Here is a 27,741-nt window from a genome sequence, read left to right as displayed (position 1 = left end):
TTTTAAATTAAAAGAAAAAAAAACCCACTACACTATAAAAAAAAAACCAGAACAAACAAAACAAAAAAAAAGGGACTGGGCAGTCCATTTTGAGGATATGACCAAAAAAAGAAGAGAAAAAGACTTTCTGATCAAATCTAAAACTTCGAAAAAAAAATTAAAAGAGTAATAAATCAAACTAAATGAAAATATTAGATAAAAGGTCGCCATATTTGCTCAAATTTAAAGGATGTATCAAATGTCCGACTTCTTATTTTCTCTAAACTTAAACAGGACATAATGGACGAGAGCCACAAAAGACCGTAGGTGGATTAGAATCCCTCCACTTCAATAAAATGGCTCTCCTAGACAGTAAGGTCAAAAAGGCTATCATACTGTCACAAATAGGATTAATATTGGAGAAAGTACGCGTCATTGTCCGGATCCGGGTCCCTTTAAATTTACTTGGTTTATGTTACGATCCAGACCATTGATTCCCTGTTTTCCCGTGTCCCTTGGCCTTGGTGATTGGAGGCAATTTACTCTTGGTTGAACCGATAGTTTATAGTCTTTGACTTTCAGCCGTTCGAGGCGAGAGCGTCTGCAAGGTCATCAAAGGTACGGTGTGCCAATGTTATCTAGCCGGCGCAAGCCTTGTCTTTGCTGAAGCAAGTGCCGGTAATTCACCCTTCCTCACCGGAGCAACCCTGTCCAGTTACATCTTTGAAGCGAGCCTGCAAAGTTTCCTCATCAAGGTGGGTCCGTCAGTAAACCTGCCGGAGAGAATCAGGAGCCACTGTCTACTGTCCCTGGGCCGAGTCTAGAGCTTGCCACTACCCGGAGGTTCCAAGTACCACATCCTGGCTCTGACGACATCCAAGTACCAAGTCCAAGTCCTAGCTCTGGCAGCATCCAAGTACCACGTCCAAGTCCTGGCTCCGGCGGCATCCAAGTACCACGTCCACATCCAAGTCCAAGTCTTGGCTCTGGCTGCATCCAAGTACCATGTCCAAGTCCAAGTCCTGTCCCTGGCGGCATCCGAGTACCAAGTCAAGTCCTGGCCCTGGCAGCCTCCGAGTACCAAGTCAAGTCCTGGTCCTGGTGGCCTCCGAGTACCAAGTCAAGTCCTGGCCCTGGTGGCATTCGAGTACCAAGTCAAGTCCTGGCCCTGGCGGCATTCAAGCACCAAGTCAAGTCCTTTTCCTGGCGGCTTCCCAGTTCCGAGTCAAGTCCTGGCCCTGGCGGTCTGTGATTCCTGTCCTACCACCCTGTCTGAATCCCTTCTCTGCCCCTCTCACCTCTAGCCATCGTCTGCAGCCCTCGCCTGCACTTCAGTCTAGTTCTATCGCCGGAGCTAGAGAGGTACTGTCTGGTGTGCTTTCATGTTGGTCTTGTCCTGTGCTCGCCTCTGTGGGGTAAGTCAGGCCGTCTTGCCGTTGCCCCGCGGTGAGTCATGTCCTGTCTTGTCTGGTCCTTGCCTCCGTGGGGTAAGTCTGGCTGTCTTGCCGTTGCCCCATGGGGGGTCATGTCTTGTCTTGTTTTGTCCTCGCCTCCGTGGGGTAAGTCAGGCCGTCTTGCTGTTGCCCTGCGGAGGGTCATGAGTCCCGGCCCTATATCCTGTACCCAAGGAGGGGTCCCGGCTCTCTGTTCTGTGTGTGAGTCCCAGCCCTGTGTCCTGTACCCAAGGAGGGGTCCCAGCTCTCTGTTCTGTGTGTGAGTCCCAGCCCTGTGTCCTGTACCCAAGGAGGGGTCCCGACTCTCTGTTCTGTGTGTGAGTCCCGGCCCTATGTCCTGTACCCAAGGAGGGGTCCCAACTCTGTGTTCTGCGTATTTGTCGATGGTTCCATGTACCTGCTCTCCCGAGACCGAGGCTCTGTTTTCCATGTTCCTCCTCTCCCTAGCCCTTGTCATGTCCATGCCTGGTTCTGGGGTCCGAGGCAAGACCCAGGTACTGGGTCCTTGCCAAGTGTCTGGCTCGGAGTCCATACCCTAGCCTCTTCATGTCTTCTCTAGTTCTGGGATCCAATTCCGAGTCCTAGCCCAGACCCCTAGTCCCAGCCTAGTAGTAGTCCTGAGCCCTTGTCCAGTTCGCTACTCCTGCTCCTGCCTAGCTCTCCTGGTATCGAACAATAAACCCAATTTAAGTAACCTCACAAGATGTGTCTTGCATATGGGTCCACCCTTGCTCCCAATGCACCACCATTGTGACAACGCGCTAGTTTATCCTTTGATATATGGGCCCGGTGCACTACCTTGAACTGTATCAAGGAATGATGGGCATAAATAGATGAGTTATTAACTGAATGATAGATTTTACTCCATTGATTATCTGAAAATGTCTCTTGAAGATACGATTCCCAAGCACATTTAATTTTATCATTAGATATCATTCGTAAACTCAATAACCTTACTATTAACCTCTATCAAGCCATTTCTCATCCTCCTTTGCTTCCAAGGAGAAAAGCCCTAGCTCTCTCAACCTTTCCTCATACGACATGTTCTCTAATTCTGGGAGCATCCTAGGAAATCTCTAAAGCTTCCACATCCTTCCTACAATGAGGTGACCAGAAATGAACACAGTACTCCAAGTGTTGTCTAACCAGAGTCATGTAAAGATGCAACATTACCTCATGGCTCTTGAACTTAACCTACAACTAATGAAGGCCAGAACACCATATGCCTTCCTAACCACCTTATCAACTTGCATGCCAACTTTGAGGAATCTATGGACTTGGCAGAAATATTTAAAATGTCGCTGTCTACAGGTGAGGTGCCGGAGGATTGGAGAGTGGCTCATGTTGTTCCATTGTTTTAAAAAAGGATCGAAAAGTAATCCGGGAAATTATAGGCCAGTAAATTTAACGTCGGTATTAAGTAAGTTATTGGAGAGAGTACTAAGAGACAGAATCTACAAGCATTTGGATAGACAGGGACTTATTAGGGAGAGTCAACATGGCTTTGTGCGTGGTAGGTCATGTTTGCCCAATCTATTGGAGTTTTTCAAGGAGGTTACCAGGAAAGTGGATGAAGGGAAGGCAGTGGATATTGTCTACATGGACTTCAGTAAGGCCTTTGACAAGGTCCCGCATGGGAGGTTAGTTAGGAAAATTCAGTCGCTAGGTATACATGGAAAGGTGGTAAATTGGATTAGACATTGGCTCAATGGAAGAAGCCAAAGAGTGGTAGTAGAGAATTGCTTCTCCGAGTGGAAGCCTGTGACTAGTGGTGTGCCACAGGGATCAGTGCTGGGTCCATTGTTATTTGTCATCTATATCAATGATCTGGATGATAATGTGGTAAATTGGATCAGCAAATTTGCTGATGATACAAAGATTGGAGGTGTAGTAGACAGTGAGGAAGGTTTTTGGAGCCTGCAGAGGGACTTGGACCAGCTGGAAAAATGGGCTGAAAAATGGCAGATGGAGTTTAATACTGACAAGTGTGAGGTATTGCACATTGGAAGGACAAACTAAGGTAGAACAGTGGAACAGAGGGATCTGGGAATACAGATACAAAATTCCCTAAAAGTGGCGTCACAGGTAGATAGGGTCGTAAAGAGAGCTTTTGGTACATTAGCCTTTATTAATCAAAGTATTGAGTATAAGAGCTGGAATGTTATGATGAGGTTGTATAAGGCATTGGGGAGGCTGAATCTGGAGTATTGTGTTCAGTTTTGGTCACCAAATTACAGGAAGGATATAAATAAGGTTGAAAGAGTGCAGAGAAGGTTTACAAGGATGTTGCCGGGACTTCAGAAACTCAGTTACAGAGAAAGGTTGAATACGTTAGGACTTTATTCCCTGGATCGTAGAAGAATGAGGGGAGATTTGATAGAGGTATATCAAATTATGATGGGTATAGATAGAGTGAATGCAAGTAGGCTTTTTCCACTGAGGGAGAAAAAAACCAGAGGACATGGGTTAAGGGTGAGGGGGGAAAAGTTTAAAGGGAACATTAGCGGGGGGCTTCTTCACACAGAGAGTGGTGGGAGTATGGAATGAGCTGCCAGACGAGGTGGTAAATGCGGGTTCTTTTTTAACATTTAAGAATAAATTGGACAGATACATGGATGGGAGGTGTATGGAGGGATATGGTCTGTGTGCAGGTCAGTGGGACTAGGCAGAAAATGGTTTGGCACAGCCACGAAGGGCCAAAAGGCCTGTTTCTGTGCTGTAGTTTCTATGGTTCTATGGATCCTAAGATCTCTCTGTTTGTTCCCCGACACTGCTAAGAATCCTGCCATTAACTTTATATTCTGCCTTGAGGTTCAACTAAAGTGAATACTAAACACTTTTCCAGATTGAACTCCATCTGCCACTTCTAAGCTCAGAATCCTGTCTATATCCAGTTGTAACCTATGACAATCATTCACGCTGTCCGCACCACTATCACTTTGTGTCAGCTGTAAACATACTAACCCACACTTCTTCATCCAAGTCTCTTATAAAAGTCACAAAAAGTTGGGATCCCAGACAGATCGCTGTGGAACACTACTAGTGACATACCTCCAAGCAGAATACACTTCACTTAATACCACCTTCTATTTTCTGTGGACAAGCTAATTCCAAATCTACAGAGCCAAGTTTCCATATATCCCATGCCTATGACCTTCTGGATCAGCTTTCCATGAGGAAGCTTGTTAAACACCTGACTAAAATCCATATACACCACATCCACACTCTACTTCATCAGTTTCTTTTGTCACTTCCTCAAAGAATCCAATCAGGCTCACGAAGCACGAACTGCCCTTTATAGAGCCATGCTGACTAAGTAAGACTATGCTTCTCCAAATGCTTCTAAATCCTGTCCCTACAAAATCTCTCCAAAGGCTTGCCCACCACTGACGTAGAGATTCACTGGTCCACAGTACAATTCACCAGTTTATCCCTAATACGTTTTTGAACAAAGGAACAACTGGAACAAAACTTCCCAGGCTCCAGTGTGGAAGCAAAGATTATCATCAATGGCCCAACAATCTCTTCTCTTGCTACCCATAATAATCTGAAGTGTATCCCATCTGGCCCCAGGGACTTATCTATCCTAATACTCTTCAAAAGCTCCAACAACAACTCTGTCTTAACCTCAACATGCTCCAGCATAATAGCCTCACATTCATCAAGGTCCTTCTCACTGGTAAACACTGAAGCATATGGATAAAGTTCCTGATAGCACTTTATTTCTGCAGGATAATATTCTGAAGAACTACTAGAATTCGTAGATATAAGTTTTCAAAACAAAAACATTACCTTGTAGAAGAGTAAAACCCACAAAAATATCTCCTGCCTGCCATCATAATTAGGACAGGACCATTGGTCCTTTTTCAGTGGCTAAAGGTTTTTTCTTGTGCTATTCTTAGCTACATCTGGCTTTTCATTTCTTATGGTAATTTCCTACCCTGTCAATGTAATTAGTTTATTATTGTCATATGTACTGAAAATTTTTTAATGTGCATGCCATCCAATAGATCAGAAGACCATAGGAGCAGAATTAGGCTATTTGGCCCATTGAGTCTACTCTGCCATTTAATCATAGCTGACCCTTTTTTTCTCCTGCTCAACCCCATTTCCCGGCCTTCTCACCGTAACTTTTGATGCCATGTCCAATCAAGAACCTATCAATCTCTGCCTTAAATACAGCCAGTGACCCAGCCTCCACAGCTGTATGTGGCAACAAATTCCACAAATTCACCACCCTCTGGCTACAGAAATTTCTCCGCATCTCTGTTTTGAATGGACGTTCCTCTATCCTGAGGCTGTGCCCTCTTGTCCTAGATGGGAAACATCCTCTCCACATCTACTCTGTTGCTCCTTTCAACATTCAAAAGGTTTCAATGAGATCCCCCCTCATCCTTCTAAATTCCAGTGAGTACAGACCCAGAGCCATCAAAATGTTCCTCATATGATAACACTTTCATTCCTGGAATCATCCTTGTTTACCTCCCCTGAACCCTCTCCAATGCCAGCACATCTCTTCTAAGATGAGGAACCCAAAACTGTTCACAATACTCAAGAAGAGGCCTCACCAGTGCCTTATAAAGCCTCAGCATCCCATCCCTGCTCTTGTATTCTAGACCTCTTGAAATGAATGCTAACATTCATTTACCTCCCTCACCACCGACTCAACCTGCAAGTTAACCTTTATCCCATACATATGTACTACCTGCCTAATGAAAAAGGAGAGGGACAGAAACAGAATGCAAAATATATTGTTATAGCTACAGAGACATTGAGCACCGTTAAAAGGAGTGCTGCCATCCATCATCAAGGACTCACACTATCCAGGCCATGCCCTCTTCTCACTGCTGGATGTGGTGTATATGGATTTTAGTAGGTGCTTGACAAGCCTCTCTATGGAAAGCTCAGCCAGAAGGGCATTGGCATAGATCTCACACCACCAGGTTCAGGAACAGTTATCACCTTTCAGTCATCAGGTTCCTGAAACCAGTGTAGATAACTCCACTTACCTCAACTCTGAACTGATTACACAACCCATGGACTCACTTTTAAAGACTCTACAACTCATGTTCTCAGTTTTATTTATTTACTATTATAGTTACGTTTTTTGTTTATGCAGATTGTTTTCTTTTGCACATTAGTTATTTGTCAGTCTTTGTGTGTAGTTTTTCATTGATTCTATTGCATTTCTCTGTTGTACTGTGAATGCCTGCAGGAAAATAAATCTCATAGTAGACACGTACATGCTTAGATAATAAGTCTATTTTGAACTTGAACTTTGAACTTTGAACATGTAGTGTAGGTAAACAAATAAAGAGCAAGGCCATGATGAGATGGAATTGAGAGATCAATATTTCATCTTTCTCATTTAAGAGGTCTGTCCAAGAATGTCAGGTCTGACAAGATTTCTGGAGGCAAAATCTTCCAATTTCGTCAATATTTTATTCTTTCTCATTTAATTTCATCACAGCTTGCTCAAGATGGGGCTGATTTGGATAAGGCTGTGCAATGGGCAAACAGCTATCCATATGGCCACCAAGTGTGGATTGGTCCATTCACAGCATTCTTAGCTCTCTACTATCCTGATTATGCCAAGGCATTGCTTGCAGTTTCAGGTGAGGAATTTCAGACTTTTCCTGGATGCATAAACTAGAAGTTCTAGTTTTAATTTTTAAGAGATTCTGTATCATTGCCTGATTCTAATGAAAATGTGTCCACAGTACAAAAATGGCATTGCAGGGCCTCTCTAGGTTACAAATAACCTGATCTATGGAAATCTGACTTTGCACAAATTCTACCATATGTTTTAAAAGCACCTTTCAAGCTAGACAATCAAAAATTTTCATGGGATTCCTTAATGATTGGATGCAGTATATATTTCATTAGTTTAATTATGGCTAGCCTCAAGGTGATTATTAAATAAAATTAGAGAATTATAATGTATAAATGGAACAATGTTACATGGGTGTATGGGGTATCAGGGAGGAGTAGCACCTCTAATTTTTCATTTATTTAAGTTAATAACAGGAAATTCACAGCTTGTGGCCCTGAACCCCTGAATAAATAATACTGACTGTAAGGTCCTTTACTGTTGGGAATTCAGTCAATTATTTCAACAATAACTCAGAAAAATTACAAAAAAATCTAATTTAGCTTACAGCCAAGTAGCCTTGAGAAAAAGCCAAGACCTTGTTTAGTCTTATAGGGATGGATGGGTAATAAGTATCCCAAATTATTTGCAACATTCACTAATGGACTGCCCCTCATTTGGGGCACTTTTCAGGAGTCCCATGTCAAAGCAGATAATCTGCACAGTGAAATCCACAAAAGTATCCACAAGTTCATATCTTTTAAATTTATTGGTCAATCTTTTCTCACATGAATTACAAGTTTTCAAAAAATTTCTTAAAAAATAATTATAGTATTTTTGTGTACAATGTGAAGTTATTAACAAAGTTGTTCAGCGGGGTAAATCATCTCAGTTCGCAATATGGCTTGACTTAAAATGACGGATTTACTGAATTTTGTCTACAAATAAAGATAGACTAAGGGGTCACAGCCGAGCAGACAAGCGTCAGTCGGAAGCAGAAGAGATAGCAGAAGCGTAGATTGGGACAGGTTGTTCTCTGGCAAAGATGTGATCGGTAGGTGGGAAGCCTTCAAAGGGGAAATATTGAGAGTGCAGAGTTTGTATGTTCCTGTCAGGATTAAAGGCAAATTGAATAGGAATAAGGAACCTTGGTTCTCAAGGGATATTGCAACTCTGATAAAGAAGAAGAGGGAGTTGTATGAAATGTATAGGAAACAGGGAATAAACCAGGTGCTTGAGGAGTATAAGAAGTGCAAGAAAATACTTAAGAAAGTAATCAGGAGGGCTAAAAGAAGACATGAGGTTGCCTTGGCAGTCAAAGTAGAGGATAATCCAAAGAGCTTTTACAGGTATATTAAGAGCAAAAGGATTGTAAGGGATAAAATTGGTCCTCTATGGTCGGCTATGCACGGAACCAAAGGAAATGGGGGAGATCTTAAATAGGTTTTTTGCGTCTGTATTTACTAAGGAAACTGGCATGAAGTCTATGGAATTGAGGGAATCAAGTAGTGAGATCATGGAAACTGTACAGGTTGAAAAGGAGGAGGTGTTTGCTGTCTTGAGGAAAATTAAAGTGGATAAATCCCCGGGACCTGACAGAGTGTTCCCTCGGACCTTGAAGGAGACTAGTGTTGAAATTGCGGGGGCCCTGGCAGAAATATTTAAAATGTCGCTGTCTACGGGTGAGGTGCCGGAGGATTGGAGAGTGGCTCATGTTGTTCCATTGTTTAAAAAAGAATCGAAAAGTAATCCGGGAAATTATAGGCCGGTGAGTTTAATGTCGGTAGTAGGTAAGTTATTGGAGGGAGTACTAAGAGACAGAATCTACAAGCATTTGGATAGACAGGGACTTATTAGGGAGAGTCAACATGGCTTTGTGCATGTTAGGTCATGTTTGACCAATCTATTGGAGTTTTTCGAGGAAGTTATCAGGAAAGTGGATGAAGGGAAGGCAGTGGATATTGTCTACATGGATTTCAGTAAGGCCTTTGACAAGGTCCCGCATGGGAGGCTAGTTAGGAAAATTCAGTTGCTAGGTATACATGGAGAGGTGGTAAATTGGATTAGACATTGGCTCGATGGAAGAAGCCAGAGAGTGGTGGTAGAGAATTGCTTCTCCGAGTGGAGGCCTGTGACTAGTGGTGTGCCACAGGGATCAGTGCTGAGTCCATTGTTATTTGTCATCTATATCAATGATCTGGATGATAATGTGGTAAATTGGATCAGCAAGTTTGCTGATGATACAAAGATTGGAGGTGTAGTAGACAGTGAGGAAGGTTTTCAGAGCCTGCAAAGGGACTTGGACCAGCTGGAAAAATGGGCTGAAAAATGGCAAATGGAGTTTAATACAGACAAGTGTGAGGTATTGCACATTGGAAGGACAAACCAAGGTAGAACATACAGGGTTAATGGTAAGGCACTGAGGAGTGCAGTAGAACAGAGGGATCTGGGAATACAGATACAAAATTCGCTAAAAGTGGCGTCACAGGTAGGTAGGGTCGTAAAGAGAGCTTTTGGTACATTGGCCTTTATTAATCAAAGTATTGAGTATAAGAGCTGGAATGTTATGATGAGGTTGTATAAGGCATTAGTGAGGCCGAATCTGGAGTATTGTGTTCAGTTTTGGTCACCAAATTACAGGAAGGATATAAATAAGGTTGAAAGAGTGCAGAGAAGGTTTACAAGGATGTTGCCAGGACTTGAGAAACTCAGTTACAGAGAAAGGTTGAATAGGTTAGGACTTTATTCCCTGGAACGTAGAAGAATGAGGGGAGATTTGATAGAGGTATATAAAATTATGATGGGTATAGATAGAGTGAATGCAAGCAGGCTTTTTCCACTGAGGCAAGGGGAGAAAAAAACCAGAGGACATGGGTTTAGGGTGAGGGGGGAAAAGTTTAAAGGGAACATTAGGGGGGGCTTCTTCACACAGAGAGTGGTGGGAGTATGGAATGAGCTGCCAGAGGAGATGGTAAATGCAGGTTCTTTTTTAACATTTAAGAATAAATTGGACAGATACATGGATGGGAGGTGTATGGAGGGATATGGTCCGTGTGCAGGTCAGTTGGACTAGGCAGAAAATGGTTCGGCACAGCCAAGAAGGGCCAAAAGGCCTGTTTCTGTGCTGTAGTTTCTATGGTTTCTATGGTTTCAATAGATAGAGAGAGGTATAGATTGAATTCAAAGGAGCAGAAAAATGAGACTGGATAAGATAAATGAACTTCAGAAATTTTCAAAGAAGCCGAATAAATATGTCTCTTAACAAAGAGTCAGAGCAAATACAATGCACTACCACATATTAAATAGTCGTATACCATTGTACTTGTACTTTTACAACTTTTAGAATCATTAATTAAATCTGTATATTTTGTTTACTTTTATATATCAATGAAAATAATAGTAGAGAGAAAATCATTTTTAAATCATCCATATTGTAAAGTCTCACTCATTAAGTGGCCACTTCATAGGACATTGAAGAAAAGACAAAATACAGTCTGTGCCTGGGATATACAATGGATCCATTCCTGAGAACTGTCTGTCAGCCAACTTCTCCATAAAAAGTCTATTATCTATCGTAACCCATGTTGTTGTTCGTCCATCGTCATCATTGATGAAGACCTTGACACCATTGATGATGTCGAGACTAGCGCATGATTTGGATTTAAGTGAGGGAGAGTTGCGCAGCGTCAGCCTCACTCTCTCTTCCCAATTCCCATCTGGATCCAGTGGCAAGACAGAGTCGAGACGGCTGGAGATGGGACTAGGTGCAGTGGATGACCAGGACGTCTTCTGTGTCTTGTCGTGCTCTACATGTTCCACGACGCTTGCAGAGACCGCCTTCTTGACTGTTGGACCTTCCATTGGTCTCGTCCACTCAATCTGCCGGAGTCTGCCTTTACATACTGGGATAGACAACTCCCTATCTCACCAAGGGTTTGAGACCCGTCGGCTACCCTCACCCGGTTTAGCCGGCTTGTTGAAGCTGTTGCCCAGGGTGTGACCGCTTTCGCATGCAAACAGCTACGAGGAGCCGCAGGTGAGAGCTGAGTGCCAGGTGGGGACCAAAGGTGGACTAACTGCCTTGAAAAGATGCGACATATAAAATTCCCAACTAATGCCTTGTTAGGCGATTAAATGTGCCCTCAAATTTACCTAGTATCATACGATAATGTATGAAATCAATCTCAGAAAATGGAAATAAAGACCATTAACTTTTAGTTTTAATTTGTGAAGAGACTGAAATTGTTTTTGTTGTGAAATAACGAGAGGAAAATTCAGATGAATAAATAACACAGAAAAGAACAAATTATTTATATAATTTTGACTATTGAACAATCTGCTTCTTTGTTTACATTTCAGAACCTAGAGATGATGTGGTCTACCGGTTTATGGTTCCTTGGATTGGTAGGTACTATGATCAATAAATCATCAGCTTTATCACAAACTGCACAATATGTTAGTAACTTTTCAGAGACCCTCCCCATCACTGTGAACCTTATCATTTCTGTACAGCCCTATGGATGCCTGTACGCGTCCACCTCAAATAAGCAAAACGACAAGAAAAAATTGATTCTAAAATGTCAGAAGATCACTGTAAGGACATGGCAGAATTTCCATACTTTTACAAAACGAAGTCAGGCAGAATCGCAGATCACAGCACATCTTAATACATTCTATTTTGAGCAGATGGGAATGGATATCTGCACCCACCCCAATCGCCTCCAGTGCACCTGAATCCACAGCCACCCCTGTGGAGATAAGTGAGTCCACGGAGAGTGAGCCTGTGGAAAGCATATGGACCAGCAACTGTCCCTGGCTGTGTCCTTAGATCCTGTGTAGATCAGCTAACAAGGGTATTTGGAAATGTTTTTAATCTTTCCCTGCTTCAATCTCGGGTTCTCCCATACATAAGGAGACTACTATCATCCCATTATCTAAGAACAACAAGCTAACATACTGCAACAGCTACTGCCCAGTGACTCTGACATCTACTATCATGAAGTGCTTCGAGAAGCTGGTCATGACACATTAACTCCAGCCTTCAGACAACCTCGACCCACTACAATTCGCCTACTGCTGGAAGATGGCAGACACAATCTGCCAGGCCCTACACTCATCTCTGGAGCATCTACACTGTAAAAACACCTGTGTCAGACTATTGTTTATTGACTACAGCTCGACTTTCAATACTGTAATTCCAAGCAAACTTATCACCAAACTCCAGATGCTGTGAGTCAATACCTCATTCTGCAAATGGATCTTTGACCTTTTTGACCAACAGACTGCAGTCAGTAAGGACAGGTAGCAACACCTTCACCATGGTTATTCTCAACACCTGGTACTCCACAATGTTGCCTCCTCAGCCTCCCACTCTACTCCTTGTATATTCATCACTGCATGGCCAGTTTCTGCTCCAACTCCATCTATAGGTTTGCAGATGATATCTCCGTAGTGGGCCACATTTCATATAACAATGAGCTGGAGTACAGAAAAACGCTATCATGGACAGTCCCAAGCCCAACTGCAAAAGGAGAAGTGTTGTGTATGAGGTTAGCAACCCCATCCTGTAAAAGCGCAGTGCTACAGAAATGCCAATAGAGACTCCAGAGACCTTATTCGTGGGAGAGGAAGGACCTTCAAGGACGGTCTACACCCGGGAATAACTTGAAAGACTGGCCCAGATAGAGGACTGTTGTTGGCGGCCTATGCCTCAGTTGGGTATGGGCTTAATAAGGAAGTAAGTAAAGCAAGGCCAAGGAGATAGAGACCTTGGTAAAATGGTGTCATGACAACAAGCTTTTCTTCAATGTCAGCAAAACAAAGGGGCTGGTCATTGACTTCAGGAAGTGGAGCGGTGCACATGTTCCTGTCTACATCAGCAGTGCTGAGGCTGAGAGGGTGGACAGCTTCAAGTTGCTAGGAGTGAGTATTACGAATAACCTATTCTGGACCAGCCATGTAGATACCATGGCCAAGAAAACTCATTAATGCTTCTACTTCCTCAAGAAGCTAAAGCAATTTGGCATGATCTGTCAATCCTTACCAATTTTTATCAGTGCACTATAAAAAGCAAACTGTCTGGACACATAGCGGTTTGATATGGCAACTGCTCTGTATGTGACTGCAAGAAACCGCAGAGAGTGGTGGACACAGCCTAGCACGTCACAGAAGCCACCCTCCACTCTATGGACTCCATCTACAGTTATCGCTGTCTCAATAAAGCAACCAGTCTAATCGAAGAACCACCCACGCCTGACATTCTCTCTTCTCCACTCTTCTAGTGGGCAAAAGATAAAAAAGCCTGAAAACACCTGCTTCTACCCTGTTATTATAAGACTGTTAATGGTTCCCCGGTACGACAAGATGGACTCTTGACTTATAATCTACCTTGTTATGATCTTCACTGTTTATCTGCCCTGCGCTTTCTGTGGAGATATTACAATTTATTTTTTATTATTATTCTTTTACCTTGTTCTACCTGAAACTCTCTTTTACTGAGCGTCTCTGGAAATGCGACTTGTTAGCCCCTCGCTAACAGCCAATGGATTCCGCAGTGAGAAACCCACCTTTCTCAGGCTTCATAGTCTAGAGTGTAAATGGCTTTGGTCTCACCAAATCCGTGGGGTTGGGATGTCTCACCCACCCAAACCACAGTTTGTGTGAATGCTGTGTGATTTACCGCCCCTGGCAATCACCCTTCAGCAAGAAATAACAGATCATACACTGCATAAAATTAATAAATATATTTAAGAATGTTAACTTAAGCAAACAGTTATTAAAGGGGAAAAAAAGAAAAACCAGAAAGGGCCCATTATACTTATACAGTCACATGTGCACGGTGCAGCTCAAATCTTGAAGTTGTCATGTGCTGGACCCTCGGTCTGCGTGAAAGCACACACTACCTTCTGAAGGTCGCTCTAAAACCATCTTGAACGACCGGGTCTCCCACAGGAGTATTGGTCCTTCCGCCTCGAAGCCATTCATCTGCACAAAGCACCTTGTGCATCAGGGATGGCATCCTCCACCATCTTTCTCCCAGTTCCCACCAACAAAAACCTCTCCACCCCGCAATCTCTAGAACCTTCTTCCGATTCTACTACCCTGATTGGCTGACACCCCATTTCCAAGGTGAAAAACAAAGCTTCTTATCTCAGCCCAAACCCAAACAGGCTGAAAGCAGAACAGACTGCTCTTACAGAGCTGCTAAAGTGAAATACCTACAGCATAACAGTAAAAATCTTAACCAGGACATTACACACCTCAACGCACTGGGTAATTGTTTGATCCCTATGAACAGTATGCAAGACATGCTTTTCTCTGTATATCAGTACATGTGACAATCATACTTCCCATAACCTTTCTCATATTTCTTGAAGTTTTTGCCATCTGAAGATTTAGCAGTCTTAGTCCTGAATATTCTCAGAGGTTTTGTATTGTTAGTCCATTGAAGTGAAGAATTCCAAAGCAACATAACCATTCAAGTGAAACAGTCTTTCATTACCTTATTCTTACAAAGTAGATGGGTCTTCTGCTAACTGTGAGACTAGGATCCTTAGAGCAGACACTGAGCTTCCACACCGTCAAATCCCATAAAAAATGTATATACTGTGTGTCAAGAAGATCACTTTTCTTTTAACTAAATTTCTGAAAATATAGGCAATTTTATTCAATCACTCCTAATAAATCAGTTCTCTATTCACAGCAATCAAAGCCAGTGATTCATTGTTAGAGGTAAGCATATTCTTCTGTGGAGAGACCAATCCTTATGTGAAAATCAACAAAAAACTGCAAGTACTGCAAATCTGAAAATAAAACAGAAAATGCTAGAAACACTCAGCAGGCCAGGCAGCACCTGTGGAAAGAGAAAGTCTTAACACTTTATGTCCGTGACCCTTCATCGGACCTGTAACAGCTAAGGCACCAGTGACCCCTATTTCCATCCAGGGGGTCTGTGTGGACGTGGTGGAGGATTACAAATACCTGGGGATACAAATTGACAATAAACTGGACTGGTCAAAGAACACTGAGGCTGTCTACAAGGAGGGTCAGAGCCGTCTCTATTTCCTGAGGAGACTGAGGTCCTTTAACATCTACCGGACGATGCTGAGGATGTTCTATGAGTCTGTGGTGGCCAGTGCTATCATGTTTGCTGTTGTGTGCTGGGGCAGCAGGCTGAGGGTAGCAGACACCAACGGAATCAACAAACTCATCCATAAGGCCAGTGATGTTGTGGGGATGGAACTGGACTCTCTCACGGTGGTGTCTGAAAAGAGGATGCTGTCCAAGTTGCATGCCACCTTGGACAATGTCTCCCATCCACTACATAATGTACTGGTTGTGCACAGGAGTACATTCAGCCAGAGACTCATTCCACCGAGATGCAGCACAGAGCGTCATAGGAAGTCATTCCTGCCTGTGGCCTTCAAACTTTACAACTCCTCCCTTGGAGGGTCAGACACTCTGAGCCAATAGGCTGGTCCTGGACTTACTTCCTGGCATAATTTACATGTTACTATTTAATTATTTATGGTTTTATTACTATTTAATTATTTATGGTGCAACTGTAACAAAAACCAATTTCCCTTGGGATCAATAAAGTATGACTATGACTATGACTAACATTGACTGTTTGCTTCTTCTATGTGTTGCTTATGTGTGTAGCAAGAAAGACTTCATTATTTCTCTTAGATTCCAATTTTACACCAACTAACCTCTATTTTTCAGTTCATGTAAGTGGGCCACCCAATTCCCCTGCAGTTTAATGTTTACATGTAAAAAGATTCTCCTATTCTCTTTTTTTTAATTGAAGAATAATTTCACAGTTCACTATTTTTCTTACCACCTTCCATCTTCGTAGCCAGTTGCCTAAACAGTCGACCCTTCCTTGCTTTCATGTGGCTAAGTCAAGGGAAGGCCTAGATTTTCCTTATTGGATTTAAGAAGCACTTCTGCCTCTTTTAACCTCAGTTAAACTTGGAAGAAGTAAGAGATTAAAATGCACATCTTTATGCCTCTCTGGCCCAGCTTTGCTTCCCACCATTGAAACCACAACAGTTTGCCTTCTTTCCTAGTACAGCTGGCTTCATGTGTCTGTCACTGTTCAGCACAACAGGTTCAAATTGAAGGCACCAGAAGTGGAGCAGGTTAACAGATGGTAAATCCTCGAGCTAATTTTAATTGATATCTTGCCCTGGATAAGCTCATTCTCATTGTATCATGTACTGAGCAAACACGCTGATGAAAATGTAAACTGTATATGCTACAAGTTTGCTATTAATTTTAAAAATGCCTAATAAATCTCTACCTATTGTTAGCTTGCTGTAACATTGAACTTCACAATTGTTTTTGCATACAATAGGCAAATATAATGCTTAGAACTTAGCGATGCACACAAAACATTGGAGGAACTCAGCAGGCCAGGCAGCATCTTTGGAAAAAAGTACAGTCAGCCTGAAATGACTTTGGTGGGACTGGAGAAAAAGAGATTATGTCTAGAAATTATTTTGCTTTCTAATCCACTTCTCTGCTCCTTCCCGGAAGGAGCAAATTTAATCGGTATTGTCCACCATTGGCTGTACCTGTACTTCACCCTGTTCCTCCCCAGTAAGTTGACATTTTTCATGTGAGAGATGAAGTAGTGAAATACAGCAGTATGCTAGATCAAGAGGCAGTCATGAAACCAGTGCACTTTTAATGATAACACACTGTAAATTAAGCAAGAGTAACCATCTTGGCTAATTTTAGCTTTCCAGCCCTCAGGAGCTCTGAGGCTGAATTATCAAACTGTCACCTTAGCTGAAGTAATCTGAATAAGAAATTAAATGTTTGAATCTTCCTAATTTCTAGGTTTTAGTTCCATATTTTTCAATGTATTTATCAACTGAATCATTGGGAGGGCTCCATAACTGCTTCATTTCAAATTAGCATCCAACTCTTTACAGGAGCAAAAGTCTTTCAATTTAACTAGCAGATTAAAAGGGTGCATAATGCTTATATTTAGAAATAATACTCTATGAATTTCAGGTTACCGCTTGCTAATATCCAGTGGTCAGAAGTGGTATCGTCATCAGCGACTATTGACACCTGGGTTCCACTACTATGTATTAAAGCTTTATGCGCAGGAAATCACAGAGGCCACTAGAATCATGCTGGTATGTATATTGAGACTTCTGATAACTCTTAATTGTGACTTTCCAGTAAGAGTGGGATACTGGTTATTGAAAGGAGTATTAGCTATTTACACTTGCAGCAGTTTTACCATCCAGACCCCACTCTTTGTATGATTCTTACATGAAATGTGTTTGTACCATTTGATGGGAACTTAGAACCAAACAACCTTTAGATGAATTTCCTAGTGAACTCCCCCCTAATGGATTAGCATAATGTTGATAGAATATTATTGGAGATTCTGTTCATATGGTTAAGTTACAGGGGAAAAGCAAAATAATATACTCCACCCATTATATAGAAATACATTTCTAGCTGAAAGAATATCTACAAAGTCAAGAGTCACAACCCTTTAGGAACCTGTACTTAGAGTCTTCAGTTTGATGTACTTTTTCACAAAGATTCTACTTTTCAGGTGAGTACCTATAATTGCCATTTCCCACTGCTACAAAGACATGGTTATAATTTTCCATGGCTTCTCCACTCTTTCCATTTTCTCATATTTCTGTAAATCAGTCAGTGCAATATCCCAACAACACTGATTTTCTAAATAAAGTGCCTAATTTTGTGCGTGGGAGTGAATTAGCAAGTAACCGAGCTGGTTGTGTGGATGAATTTGTAACAGAGGAACATAAGCTGCAATATAGGTCCAGAGACTCGCTGATGGCTGGGACACTATTTCTCTCTTCATCACAGTCATCATTAGCACCGTGAAAAAGAATGATTTTCCTTCTTCCTTTCATCTTTTTTCCCATCATTATTGTCTTCTTGCTCTCAACTGTCTTTCATTCTCTGTAATGGATTTGCTGAAAAGAAACTTTTACCTGCATTAATCTATAACTAAGTAGATTGAGAAGGTTTTTAATGTTTTGAAATTTACAATGGTAGAGATGTTCACTCAATGAACTTAATATTAGTGCAGTGTTATCAATGTTGGTGAGTCCCCAGACCAGAGAATATGGGATCTCTTGTTGCTCCTCAGCAAGCTCATTTTTGAGAATCAATTCTTAAGTGTAATGGATATCCCCTCTGGGGGCTAATTAGGTTAAAACTAACAATTAATGACTAATCCCTCTTGAATCACATTGGAGATACCATATTATAACTGCACCAGAATGAATTTTAAGGTGCTACATACAAGAAATTACTGTTTGCAGAGACAGAGGATTTGATCCCTTTTGATTCCCTTATGAAGGAAATAGAGGCTGGATAATATGTTAGTTCCTGTGGCACTCATTAAGAACAGGAAGCAGCTAATTTATGGTAAACACAAAATAATCTGCAGATGCTGCTGTCAAAGGAACACTCACAATGCGCTGGAGGAACTCAGCAGGTCAGTCAGCATCAGTTGAAAAGGTTAGTCGACGTTTCGGGCCGAAACCCTTCGTCAGGACTGAAGGAAAAACTTTGGGGAGGGTTTGAAGAACGCTGGTGGTTGAAAAAAACAGTAATTTGAAAGACAAAGGGGTGGGGGAGGGGAAGCAGGGGGGTGATTGGCTGGAGAACAATGCGTAGTAGTAGAAGGAGGCGGAACTATGAGGGAGGTGATGTGAAATAGGGATAGAGGAAGGGAGGGGCAGTGAATTACCGGAAGTTGGAGAATTCTATGTTCATACCAAGGGGCTGGAGACTACCTTGACAGTATATGAGGTGTTGCTCCTCCAACCTGAGTTTAGCCTCATCATGGCAGTAAAGGAGGCCATGTATGGACATATCTGAATGGGAATGGGAAGCAGAGTTGAAGTGGGTGGCTACCGGGAGATCCTGTCTGTTGTGGCGGACGGAGTGGAGGTGCTCGACGAAGCGGTCCCCCAATCTGCGTCGGGTTTTACCGATGTAGAGGAGGCCGCACTGGGAGCACCGGATGCAATAGATGACCCCAACAGACTCACAAGTGAAGTGTTGACTCACCTGGAAGGACTGTTTGGGGCCCTGAATGGCGGCAAGAGAGGAGGTGTAAGGACAGGTGTAGCACTTGCGCTTACAGGGATAAGTGCCAGGTGGGAGATCCGCGGGGAGGGATGCGTGGATCAGGGAGTCGCAGAGGGATCGATCTCTGCGGAAAGCAGAGAAGGGTGGAGAGGAAAAGATGTGCTTAGTGGTGGGGTCCCGTTGAAGGTGGCAGAAGTTGCGGAGGATAATGTGCTGGATCCGGAGGCTGGTGGGGTGGTAGGTGAGGACAAGGGGAACTCTGTCCCTGTTGTGGTGGCGGGAAGATGGGGTGATGGCCGAAGTGCGGGAAATGGAGGAGATGCGGGTGAGGGCATCATTGATGACAGCAGAAGTGAAACCACGATCCTTAAAGAAAGAGGACATTTGAGATGTCCTGGAATGGAAAGCCTCATCCTGTGAGCAGATGCGGCAGAGACAGAGGAACTGGGAATAGGGAATGGCATTTTTGCATGTGGCGGTGTGGGAAGAGGTATAGTCGAGGTAGTTATGAGAGTCAGTGGGCTTGTAGAAGATGTCAGTGGACAGTCTGTCTCCAGAGATGGAGACCGAGAGATCGAGAAAGGAGAGAGAAGTGTCTGAGATAGACCAAGTGAATTTGAGGGCTGGGTGGAAGTTAGAAGAAAAGTCGATGAAAATGACGAGCTCAGCATGGGTGCAGGAAGCAGCACCAATGTAGTCGTCAATGTACCGAAGGAAAAGTTGGGGAGCAGTACCAGAATAGGTTTGGAGCACAGACTGTTCCACATAACCAACGAAGAGGCAGGCGTTGCTGGGTCCCATGCGAGTTCCCATAGCTACACCCTTAGTCTGAAGAAAGTGGGAAGAGACAAAAGAGAAGTTATTAAGTGTGAGAACCAGTTCCGCCAACCAGAGGAGGGTAGTGGTGGTGGGGACCTGGTGAGGTCTATTATCCAGGAAGTCGCGGAGGGCTTTGAGGCCTTCTTGATGGGGAATGGAGGTGGAGGTGTATAAGGATTGGACATCCATAGTGAAAATGAAGCGGTTGGGAACGGGGAACTGGAAGTTATTGAAGGGGTGGAGGGCATGGGATGTATCGCGGATGTAGGTGGGGAGGGACTGAACTATGGATGACAAAATGGAGTCCAGGTAGGCAGTTACAAGTTTGGTTGGACAGGAGCAGGCAGAAACTATGGGTCTACCGGGACAGTCAGGCTTGTGTATCTTTGGGAGGAGGTAAAACCGAGCGGTACGCGGTGTGGGAATAATGAGTTTAGCTAATTTATGGCCTTGCCTGACCTGATCCAATTTCTATGGTTTTTGTAGCAATTCTCTAAAGGTCTTTGGTGACAATGCCACACAATTTGAGGTACATTTGCATGAATTTCCTGGAGAGGATACAGAATTAGGTCTCACTGAATATTGTTTCATTTCTTTTTGAAATGACTGCCTTCCTCTTTGGCTTTCTATGTTAGACCACTAATGCAAGATTATATTAATACATTGTACAGGAGGCATACATTACAACTACCAAGATGTGAATTTTACATTGCAAACAATTTCTTAATAATTTCTAAATCTCCCTAAATATGAATGGTTCCACTCTGCTTTGGCATGGAATAACTTCATTCATAATGTAAAATTGACTTAGGATTTGTTGTAGATAATTATATATTTAAGTAAACTGACTGTGCAAATGTTAATAGTGCTAGCTTGGCGAGACATTGGTAAGTGGGAGTCTTAATTCATTGATAAATATCTTAGTGCAGGAGTTCCCAACTCATTTTATGTCATGGACCAATATCATTAAGAAAGGGGCCTTTGAACCCCAGATTGGGAAGTGCTGTCTTAGAGCCATGTTAAATTTTGTTTGGATGCCTGAATCGTAATCAGGGCTAAAACTCGAGGTGGTTATCTTTTCCTTAGCCTAAGATTTCCCTACCTTCTGTAGCTAAGCACTCAATATAGCAGTGCAATATTTCATATGAGAGATTCTGCAGATGCTGGATGAAGGGCCCCAGACGAAGGGTTTAGGCCCAAACGTCGACTCTTTATTTCTGTCCATAGACTCTACCCAACCTGCTGAGTTCCTCCAGTGTTTTGTCTGTGTTGATGTGAGTAACATATCTTTTTCCATAGGACAAATGGGAACTACTCAGCACGAATGGAAAATCAGTGGAGCTCTCCCATCATCTCAGCTTTATGACACTAGATAGTATTCTGAAGTGTGCCTTCAGATACCACAGCAATTGTCAGATTGAAAGGCTAGAAATTTTTAATGCCGTATTTTTATTATTAATGGTTGCCCACTGTTCAATATTAAAATAAAACAGGAGTCATGCTCTATCCTACTCATTAGCAGCCTTGCATGCCTCCCAATGTCCACTTACAGTCGCAAACACGAGGGAATCTGCAGATGCTGGAATTTCAAGCAACACACATAAAAGTTGCTGGTGAACGCAGCAGGCCAGACAGCATCTCCAGGAAGAGGTACAGTTGACGTTTGGGGCCGAGACCCTTCGTCAGGACTGTCCACTTACAGTGCTTGTTTTCCTTCTTCTAATCCCGTGGTTAGTATGAATAATATTTTCTGATCAAATTCCTCCTTTTTTGTTTAACATGGCTGTTATTTATTGTTTATTAGTCACTTTATAGTTTATTAGTTTAAGTAACTAACTAGTTACATAATACAATAAAAAAGCATAGGAATTAATTGACAGATTTACTTTTCACTTTAACCTTTTCTGCTTTTTCTCCTTCTGCCTTTCACTCTCTCATTTTTCCTCTCTCATCTCAATGACTCCTGTTCATTTATACCAGCCCTTCTGCATACCATGTCCATAAGACCAAAAGGCATAGGAGGCGAAATAGGCCATTCAGCCCATCGGGACTGCTCACCGATCCATCATGGCTGATCCATCTGCCTTCTTGCCATAACCTTTGATGCCTTGACCAATCAGAAAACTATTGACTTTTGCTTTAAATATACCCACAGACTTGGCCTCCACTGCAGTCTGTGGCACAGCATTCCAGAGATTCACTACCCTCTGGCTAAACAAATTCCTACTTACCTCTGTTCTAAAGGGTCACCCCTCAATTTTGAGGCTGTGTCCTCTAGTTCTGGATACCCCCCCCACCCCACCACAGGAAACATCTTCTCCACTTCCACCCTATCTAGTCCTTTCAACATTCAGTAGGTTTCAATGAGATCCCCTGCATTCTTCTAAATTCCGGTGAGTACAGGCCCAAAGCTGCCAAATGTTCCTCATATGTTAACCCCTTCATTCCTGGAATCATCCTCTTGAACCTCCCCGGACTCTTTCCAATGACAACACATCCTTTCTGAGATATGGGGCCCAAAACTGTTTATAATACTCCAAGTGCAGGCTGACCAGTGTCTTATAAAGCCTCAGCATTACCTCCTTGTTTTAATATTATATTACCTTTGAAATAAATGCCAACATTGCATTTGCCTTCTTTACCACAGACTCAACCTGTAAATTAACCTTCTGGGAGTCTTGCACAAGGACTCCAAAGTCCCTCTGCACCTCTGATGTTTGATTTTTCTCCCCATTCAAATAATAGTCTGCACTTTTGTTCCTTTTACCAAAATGCATTATCATACATTTCCCAACACTGTATTCCATCTACCCCTTTTTACCCATTTTTCCAATTTGTCTAAGTCCTTCTGCAATAGCATTGCTTTCTCAGCACTACCTACCACTCCAGCTATCTTTGTATCATCTTCACACTTTGCCACAAAGCCATCAATTCCATTATCTAAATCATTGACAAGCAATGTGAAAAGTAGTGGTCCCAATACTGACCCCTGAGAAACACCATTAGTCACTGGTAGCCAACCAGAAAAGGCCCCCTTTATTCCCATTCACTGCCTCCTGCCTGTCAGCCATTCCTCTATCCATGCCAGTATCTTTCCTGTAATGACATGGGATTTTATCTTGTTAAGTAGGCTCATGTGTGGCACCTTAACAAATGCTTTCTGAAAATCCAAGTAAGTGACACCCACTGCCTGTCCTTTGTCCACCCTGCTTGTTACTTCCTCGAAGAACTCTAACAGATTTGTCAGGAAGAATTTCCCTTTACAGAAACAATGTTGACTTTGACTTATTTTGTCATTAATCTCCAAGTACCCCAAAACATCATCCTTAATAATAGACTCCAACACTTTCCCAGCCACTGAGGTTAGGTAACTGGCCTATAATTTCCTTTATTTTGCTTTCCTCCCTTCTTAAAGAGTGGAATGACATTTGCAATCTTCCGGTCCTCCAGGACCATGCCAGAATCAAGTGATTCTTGAAAGATCATAACCAATGCATCTGCCATCTCTTCAGGAACCTCCTTCTGAACTCTGGGATGTGGTCTTCTGGTGCCATCTGCCTTAAGACCTTTCAGTTTGCCTAGCACTTTTTCCTTTGTAATAGCAATGGCACTTACTCCTGCTCCCTGACACTCACGGACTTCTGGCACACTGCTAGTGTTTTCCACAGTGAATACAGATGCAAAGTACCCATTAAGTTCATCTGTCATTTCTTTGTCCCCCATTACTACCGCATCATTTTCCAGTGGTCCGATATCAACCCTCACCTCCCTTTTACTCTTTATATAAATGAAAAAGCTTTTAGTATCTTGCTTTATATTATTGGCTAGTTTGCCCTCATAGTTAATCTTTTCTCTTCTTATGGCCTTTTTAGTCGCCTTTTGTTGGATTTTAAAAACTTCCCAATCACCTACTCACTTTTGCTACATTCTATGCCCTTTCCCTAACTTTAATGCAATCCTTAATTTCCCTTGTCAACCGCAGTTGCCTACCCCTGCCATTTGAGAACAAGTTCTTCTGTGGGACATATCTATATTGTGCCTTGTGAACTATTCCCAGAAACCTCAGCCACTTCGGCTCTGCCGTCATCCCCACCAGTATCCCCCTCCAATCCACCTGGGCAAACTCCTCTCTCAAGCCTCTGTAATTCCCTTTATTCCATTGTGATACTGATACATCTGACTTATGCTTCTCCCTCTCAAATTGCAGTATGAATTTAATCATATTATGATCACTGTCTCTTACTGTTTCCTTTACCTTAAGCTCCCTAATAAAATCTGGATTATTACACAACACCCAATCTAAGATAGCCTTTCCCTCAAGCACAAGCTGCTGCAAAAAGCCATATTGCAGGTATTCAACAAATTCCCTCCCTTGCATACCAACACCAATCTGATTTTCCCAATCCCCTTGCATATGGAAGTCCCTACTACAATTGTGGCATTCCCCATATTACTTGACCTTTCCAGCTCCCTTTGCAATCTCAACCCTACATCTTGGCTACTATTTGTAGGTCTATATATGATTCCCAAATTGTTTTTTTTTACCTTTGCAGTTTTTAACTCCACATAATGATTCGATATTCTCTGACCCTATGTCACCTCTTTCTAAAGATGTAATTTCATCTCTTACCAACAGAGCTTATGCCTTCCTGTCTGTCCTTTTGATACAAAGTATATCCTTTGATATTAAGCTCTCAACTACAACCAATGACATGACTATGCCCATGTCAACTATCAATTACCTATCTATGCTAATCCAATTTCATCTATAGCCTTCAATGCTTAAGTTTCGAATGCTGTGAATATACATTCCTCAATATCTGTCTCAGCCATGAAATAAAGGTGGGGAACAGCAAACTCTAGAAGGTAAGTTTGATACCACAGTAACTATAGTAAGGTAGGCTGCAGTTAAGAGCAGCACCTGAAGGATAAGTTTCTAGAAATGTTGTGACAATGGTCACAGCAAGGCAGGGGAGCTGTCTCAATGACTATCACCTAGTAGCAATCACATCTACTGTGATGAAGTGTTTGGAGAGGTAAGTCATGGCTCAGAAAACACTTGGACTGACCGCAATTTGCTGGCTGCCACAATGGGTCGACAGTGGATGCAATCTCACTCCCTCCACTTGGCCTTGGACCACCTGAACAACAGCAGTACCTACATCAGGCTACTGTTTATTGATAACCACTAGGTGTTGAACACCATCGTCACCTCAATACTAATCAACGGACTTCAAAATCTGGGCCTCTGTACCTCCCTCTGCAATTGGATCCTTGACGTCCACATCCAGCACAGTCAGTGTGGATCCCCTCCTTGCTAACCATCAATGCAGGGACACCTGAAGGAAGTGTACTTAGCCTATGCTGCATTCCCTCTACACTCATGATTGCGTGGCTTGACACAGCTCGAACACCAAATATAAATTCAACAATGCCACCACTGCTGTCGGCAGAATTTCAGATGTCGATGAGGAGCCTGAAGACATGCACTCATTGTTTAGGAACAGCTTATTCCCCTCCACCATCAGACTTCTGAACAGTCAATGAACCAATGTGTCCTACCTCACTAATTTTCTGATCTCTTTCTGCACGACTTATTTAATTATATATATTGTGGATTCCAGTTAATTGGATCATCAGTTAATTAGGGCAGGCTCTTTTATTTGGGACAACTCTAGAAGAACGAAAACTAATCAACAAAATAGCTGGGATTCCCTTTGTTCATTTGGGACACTATGCCACTTAACTGGGGCTGGAGACTGTTGCTGAACAGTTTCAAACCAGTGTTAGACACGTACACTTGTGTAGCCGTTAAGCATTACACTGTGCTTAGTGTGAACAGTTTTAAATAGCGTCAGTTGCATGTGCTTGTGTTCAAAAAACAGTGATTTTTGGCACTGAAAATTGACAAGAAATAAGCAGCAAGACAGTTCAGAACCAATTTGCTCACTGCAGTTCCAAGCATTCAGGCTTCAAAATGCCAGAGATGGTTGGGAGTGAAGAATGAAATGACTTCACTACTTCAATAAGTTAGCAACTACAAAGAATTTGAAGATATTGACATCATCTTGGATGTTGCAATGATAGTGAAGGGTTGGAGGATGCAGTCATTGATAGCATTGTATGGAAGCAGTCCACAGTCCATAAAATCCACAGTGAATTCCAGTTAATTAGAACTCATAGGGACCACGACTTAAGCGGCTGCCCCAATTAGAACATGTTCATGGAAATAATTAAATAGATATAAAAAAAGACAAAGTCTCATTTAATTGAGTAACAAGTTATGTATTTAAATAGTCACTGTCATAATTTATTGATCCCGGGGGAAATTGGTTTTTGTTACTGTTGCACAATAAATAATAAATAGTAATAGAACCATAAATAGTTAAATAGTAATATGTAAATTATGCCAGTAAATTATGAAATAAGTCCAGGACCAGCCTATTAGCTCAGGGTGTCTGACCCTCCAAGGGAGGAGTTGTAAAGTTTGATGGCCACAGGCAGGAATGACTTCCTACGACGCTCTGTGTTGCATCTCGGTGGAATGAGTCTCTGGCTGAATGTACTCCTGTGCCCAACCAGTCCATTATGTAGTGGATGGGAAACATTGACCAAGATGGCATGCAACTTAGACAGCATCCTCTTTTCAGACACCACCGTGAGAGAGTCCAGTTCCATCCCCACAACATCACTGGCCTTACGAATGAGTTTGTTGATTCTGTTGGTGTCTGCTACCCTCAGCCTGCTGCCCCAGCACACAACAGCAAACATGATAGCACTGGCCAGCACAGACTCGTAGAACATCCTCAGCATTGTCCGGCAGATGTTAAAGGACCTCAGTCTCCTCAGGAAATAGAGACGGCTCTGACCCTTCTTGTAGACAGCCCCAGTGTTCTTTGACCAGTCCAGTTTATTGTCAATTTGTATCCCCAGGTATTTGTAATCCTCTGCCATGTCCACACTGACCCTCTGGATGGAAACAGGGATCACCGGTACCTTAGCTCTCCTCAGGTCCATCACCAGCTCCTTAGTCTTTTTCACAGAATAAATTAGAACACTACCGATACTACTGGTGGCTGTCTGTCGTATTCGACAATGACAGGAAATCTATGCGGGAGAGTTTTTAAAGTGGAACAGCCATTGCACTGGGGCAGTTCCACTCTCTCGACCTTGGAAGTCTCCGTCCAGTGATACGAGTAGACGTCACAACTGGAGTTTTCCCTGGTTGCAGTGGATGACCATGACCTCTTTTGTGCCCTGTCACGCCCTTCGCTCTCCACGTGGAGTTGTAGAACAGCCTTTCTGGCCATTAGATCTCACTGTAGATCTCATCCGCCCAGAATTCGCATGCTAGAACAGGGATATGAGACCTGCCAGCTATGCTCACTATTCGCTCTAAGCACAGTGTAGAGTCTAACAGCCACACAAGCACACGCAACTGACACTAGTTCAAAACTGTTCGACAGCAGTCTCCTAATCCAACCAAGGGGTCGTAGTGTCCCAAACAAATAAAGGGATTCCCTTTAGTTTTTGTTTTTTTAGAGTTGTCCCAAATAAGCAGCTGCCCTGTTTAACCAATGTCCCAATTAACTGGAATCCACTGTATTTCTTATTGTAATTTATTTTTTTTTTGATTTTATGTATTGCAGTGTACTGCTGAACAAAAAAAAACAAATTTCACAACATATGCCAGTGGTATCAAACCAGGAGTGAGAAAGATCGGTCGGGTTGAGCAGTTTCTCAAAGGATCAATAAAAAAGTGTTCTAACAGCTGAACACAATTGATGCAGAATTTTATTG

At 42.6% G+C, this 27,741-nt stretch overlaps 1 pseudogene; it reads left to right on the top strand.

The window, feature by feature from the left end:
* The first annotated feature begins 279 nt into the window (after positions 1 to 279).
* LOC140206227 (cytochrome P450 4B1-like) overlaps positions 280 to 27,741 on the top strand; it is a 47,706-nt pseudogene continuing 20,244 nt past the window's right edge.

The sequence above is a fragment of the Mobula birostris genome, chromosome 12 (genome assembly GCF_030028105.1).
Source record: "Mobula birostris isolate sMobBir1 chromosome 12, sMobBir1.hap1, whole genome shotgun sequence".
In the NCBI taxonomy this organism is placed as follows: domain Eukaryota; kingdom Metazoa; phylum Chordata; class Chondrichthyes; order Myliobatiformes; family Myliobatidae; genus Mobula; species Mobula birostris.
This window is presented reverse-complemented; position numbering and strand designations above follow the sequence as displayed.